Below are 6,003 nucleotides of genomic sequence, written 5' to 3' on the forward strand. Positions count from 1 at the left end.
GGATGGATGGATAGGTGGGTAGATGAATGGACATGGTTGGATGGATGAATGAATGGATGGATGAATGGATAATTGATTGGTTGGATGGATGGATGGATGGATGGATGGATGGATGGATGGATGGATGGATGGATGGATGGACGAATGGATGGATGGATGGATGGATTGATGGATGGATGGATGGATCCATGGATAATGCAACAGCCTTACTATTGCTTACAACCAAAACATATCATAAGCCGTTTTGGTGCAGTCAGCTCCTGTAGATTTTCCTCTGCAGCCATGAAAGACGAAAGATGAAATGATCACTAATAAACTACAAGGCTGAAATATCAACATAGAAGACTATAAAACAAGAATGAAGTGCGAGAAACAAGACTACACAAAAGCTACATTGTCCTTGTGTACCTGAAAATGCTTTTAGAAATTATTATTATTATTGTTATTATTATTATTATTATTATTATTATTATTATTACAACCTAAGTCTATACCTACTGTGGGACAGAGAGTAAAGGGTCTCTTTATGGCTAGATGATGTCACTGATGGATATCTGTACTTCCTGTCTGAGAGTGTTTGTCTACAAATAGCTTAAAGAAAGCAGAGGTGTAAAATCCAGAGCAAAGCGTTTGTATTCAGAACACAAAAGATTTTTCTAGAGCAGAAAACAGACAGGATTAATGTTAAGTTTAAATAGTTAGCGGGTTCTGACAAAGAGCCCAAATGTTATTAAATAATCCAGTAAATGTAGAGTAGGTGTGAATGTGTGAGGTCTGTATGTTTAGCAGACAGCACTAAATACCAATAGATCTTAATACACACACACACTTACACACACACACACACACACACACACACACATATATATATAAATATATGTACGCAGGCGCAAAGCGATGAAACATTTTATTCTCATCACAGGATCAGTCATCTGTTCCTGTGTGTAATTCACTCTCATACATAAGCATATAATGTACTGTAGTGATTTAGTGTCAGATTTAAATCAAACTATAGCGATGAAGCAAAATATTAGCAATATTGCTAAGTCCATGCACTTAGACCAAAATGTATTAAAACGTTGCATAGTTTAAGTTGAAAATGGTTAGTGATATTGCTAAAATCCATTCAAATTAGCTAAATAAGAATTAGCTAATATCGACTCTGGACATTTCACTGCCGCACCAACAGAGGGTGCACTCACCAAATTTACAAACTCTCAACAGAGTACCTGTTTACTTCCTGGTTGTAGAATAATTAAGCATTCATTTGTTACAAAGTCTTGCTAATCCTTGTGTACGAAGCCGTGCTATTTCTGATTAGCTTTATACATCTTAAAACATTTTGTTTATCAGAATTATCCATTGGATTTTCTGAATCTGACGTCCAGGGTTTTATTCCTTAGCCCTTAAAACTTCTTTGTGGATGTACGGACTGCGCGTTCACTTTGTTCACGTTGCATCTGAGTCTCCAATATTACAGAAGATTGCTACAACTCTGGAGGAATCCCAAGATGTGTCTCAATAAGCTCCTTATACCGTAGCTCTGATCCTTAGAAGTCTGATATTTTACCTTCTGTCACTGGAAGATTCGCTCCCTAAAAATATCCCACAATGCACCACAAAAACCAGGGAGCATTTTTGCTCGCTATTGATCCTTACAGGAAACCTGGACTTCATCAACAAATATAAGTAGCTTGTTATGGTTAGTTAGCGATTTTTTAGTTAATTTGATGTTTGTTACACAGTCTGTTTGAGTCAAAAGACTTCGAGCCTAATTTTTTTTCTTGTTGTTGATAAAAAAAATCCACTAACTAGCCTACGATCCTGACAGAAATGCATGTGATTAAACCAACTTGCTTATATGATGCATAAAACTTACATAATCTACAGTATATGTTTGGGTTTTTTCAGTGAACAATGATTAAATTAATTAATTATTATAATTAATCGGGCGTTTTTTTTTTCCCCCCCAGTGCCTCAACCCATGTACACTGGCTCACTACTTAGGGAGCATGAAGCAACAAATTGTCAACACTGACAAATTTCTCTTAGCACAAACTGAAAAAAATGCTGTACAAAAGTTCAACGCAAATAAAGATTTTTAGCAATAACAAGGATCTGAACATGGGGAATGGCAAGACTTTGCGATGAATATCACTGCAGATAAAACCAGGAAGTAGTTGACTCTGATGAGAGTGACCTCTAGTGGTGGGGAAGATATCCAGTGTCTTGGTTACTACATAGCACTTAGTTTAACATCTGTAGGTTTTTCATTAACGTTCAATCAACCAATAAAGAAAAAAAAATAATAAGTTGATTCTTGGTCATGATATGTAAATGACTTCGGACTTCTTGCCTAAGCACATATCTATGTGAATACATCCATGTACTGTATATAAAAGAGTCTATTTGTGAGGTAAAATATTATTTTCTCTATTTGAATAATAATGTAATTGTAATACTATATAGATATATAATATAATATACATACTATATATAAATATTCTGCTTCTGTATACATGATTTATGCTAATATTTATCTGTGAAGAAACAAGCTTTACTTTCATTTTAACTACATTTTTGTGCTACAAACAATAATCGAAGAAAAACATCTTTTAGACTCCAATGAAGTGAAATTCCAGTTAAGTTATGGAAAGCCATTTCCCAACCGAGGTCGGTTATCTTTGTGCCCTACTAAGTGATCTATTTGACTTTATGTACCAGTATGTAATTTTTGTGTGTTTGTAACTGTACTGCCTTAGTATTTATCGCCGGTATTGTCTCGTTCTCCACATGGGGAACTTTGTGCACTTTAGATTTCCTGTAAGTCCAGTGGATATTCATAGTTTTAACCGTTTTGATGAAACTGTGATTCGTCTGAATGTGTCCATGTTTTTTGGATTTGGGTAAAAAGTCACGTGTGATGTTTAAAATCTGCTCGAGTTTGCGTTTGTAACGTATTCGCTAAACACATCGATGCTACCTATGTGTATCTTTAACATGTACGACGAATGATTTTCCTCGTTTGATTTTTACACGGAGGTGGATGTAAGGTCTGTCCTCGTTCTGATTCAGCGTCAAGAAGCTGTATCGTCCTGGGCACGTTCTGTCTGTTGTCTCTTTCCTTTCTCCTCCTGCTGCTGCTGCTGCCGCTCCTGCTCTTGCTATCGGGCCTGCAAGTCTTCGCATGTGCATGAACGCCTTGTTTTTTCCGAGCCTGTGATGTACAATATTTACCCAAATATCTACTGTGTGATAGTCTTAGTGCTGAATGTATAGCTTCGCTTTAAATGTAGTGCTTGGTCGCTAGCTTGATGGCTCCGTGTAATAGTGTCGCTTCAAACATATTTATCCGCTAAGCTAGCATGCTCTGTGTTGCTAGAAATTGTCTGCTTCTGCGATCTGATCTGATCTCTATCTCTCCGTCTAGTCTATCGCTCTATCGTCGTCTCTTATATTAGTGTGTGTAGATCTCCAGCATGCCTATATATAAATATATACATATATGTAGTCTTAATCCTTCCCTCTACTGCTCTCTGTTTTCCTCTTCCTCTTTTCTCTTTCTTGCTAAAGCTTTTGCCCTTGCAAGGAGCATTCAGACCTTTAAGGGCAGTGCACGCTCACTCTCTAGCAGCTCGGTGCCCTGAGGAACAATGGCTAGACCTTACATGAGCTTTATCTTCATCCGACCAAACAGGGTCAACATCGTTATATCGGTTAAAGCTAATGTGAGTGTCTGTGATTTGAATTCTGAGGACGTTTGTATGCCAGTGTGTCAAAACAAATTTCTTTCAGCCTCCAGTTCTTCTTGAAAATTGACTGTATGTGACTGGAATCAGGAATAAATATTCTTGTGAAAACATCGCTCTGAACATGCAAGTGTTTTAAGTCATTTTAAGAAGAATCTCCTTCACACGTTTACTCCTTCATCTGATCTAGATCTAGGCGTCTTTAACTGAATTCAGAAGGATAATATTGCTGATAAAATCCTTTTCAATTCAGTTTTCAACTAAGTTTATTTTCTGTAGAGATTTTAACAAATGCCATTGTCTCAAAGCTGCTTTACAGAATTATAGAAAAATATCTATATTTTTAAGTTAAGTTACGATTTATCTCTAACATCTGTCTCTAACGATCAAGCCTGAGGCGAGGGAAGTGTAATAGGAGTTTGTTTCGCTCAGGCTCTGTCCTTATGACTTTTAATCAGCTCACATCTCCATCCCTGTGGAAACACTCACAAAAAAGACATGAAAACACTCACATAAACACAGCAGCTAGTGGGTGGTGAGAGTCTATCATTAACTGATATGTAAAATGCCTCAGGAATCATATTAAGAGCTGAATATTGAGCGGTAAACAAAATGTGGGTAGAAAAATAAACAGCTAAATGGCGGAAAGTTCTAAAACTAATAAAATTTACCTACTGTTTAAACTTATAATTTAATACAAAGTGTTTTATCGGCTCTTATAATCTGACATCTAAGCACAAGGTTCAATAAATAAAACAACTATTTACATTTACACAATTATTATGGCTCATCTCACTCATTAGATTGTAAATATTAATTTAATTCAATTCAAGTTTATTTGTATAGCGCTTTTTACAATTGACTTTTGTCTCAAAGCAGCTTTACAGAACAAAAACAGGAAAAAAATGTTATTATAAAGATTAATATAATACAAAACACAAGATCAATATTAGTTGTATGGAAATGTGCTAATTATCATGATAGTAATAAATAAAAATACTGACTATGGTATGTTAGTACAAAAAACACACTTAAGTCAGATTTAAAATCAGACTTAATTATATATATATATATATATATATATATATATATATATATATATATATATATATATATATATATATATATATAACTAGCTTCCCTGCCTTTTTTATGTGCTTATATATATATATATATATATATATATATATATATATATATATATATATATATATATATATATATATATATATATCTGCTGTGATTTAACTCACATGAAGTTAATGTGGCTTGAAGAAGAATTTTACTCAAAAAGATTTTAAGCCCGATGTGTATTTCTAGGTCATGATATTAACAGCGCACGAAAATGAACGATGACAGAAATCTCTCAGGTGACTCACTATATTTGTGGCAAGTAAACAATTATGTCCATTTCGGTACGTCTTTGTTTACCTCACTCTGTATAAAGGGACTGTTTTCATAAGCAAACGTTTTAAAGTAATTATTAATGTAAGTTGGAGTTTTTCCTGCTATGTGATTGATTATAAACTCAGTGTAAAGTGAATGGTGGGTTTGTGTAGTTAGAGGTTTCACACTGCTCCTACTGACCCCGGGGTTAACACTGAATCCTGTCTCTTCATAATCTGACCTTGTCTTTTACAGCTTCATCATCTTTATTACTCTTTATGACTTTGTTGTCTAGGCGACCAGACATTCATCGTCCGTATCGGTCTTCAGTTAATTTCTCAGCGTGACGTATTTCCCCCTCTCTACACCACACACTTCTGTGATGTTCAGTGTTTTGTCTCCTGACTGTATCTACCGAGCCGTTTTTGTTCAGTGTCTCTACGTCCTGGTTTTCACACCTGATATGAAGCACAGAGGCGCTGCTCACTTTCTGATCGGGTTTCTGTTGCTAAGTGACAAGACTAACATTCTAACAGAGCATCGTTTCACACCGTACTTGTTCAGCACCGCCGTGTGTAGTTATTTACACAAAAAATGCCGTGCGCACGAATAAAAGAAAAAATTGGAGAAACAATAAGTTCACATACCTGTACTGTATGTATCGGCTACAAACAGTCTGTCCTTCGGTAGCCCTTTTATTCTTCTTTGTTTTATGGCCAAATTGGTGTTTAAAATGAAGTCACTTACTCTTTGAAATGTAGACCAGTATTTTTTTTTTAAAAAGAAGAAGAAAAAATACAGCTTGTTGTGTTAGTATGAATCCAAAAGAGGTTTACTGTTCTGAGATCATTCACGTAGCTTGACTCCC

Source organism: Tachysurus fulvidraco, chromosome 3, assembly GCF_022655615.1.
Source record: "Tachysurus fulvidraco isolate hzauxx_2018 chromosome 3, HZAU_PFXX_2.0, whole genome shotgun sequence".
In the NCBI taxonomy this organism is placed as follows: Eukaryota; Metazoa; Chordata; class Actinopteri; order Siluriformes; family Bagridae; genus Tachysurus; species Tachysurus fulvidraco.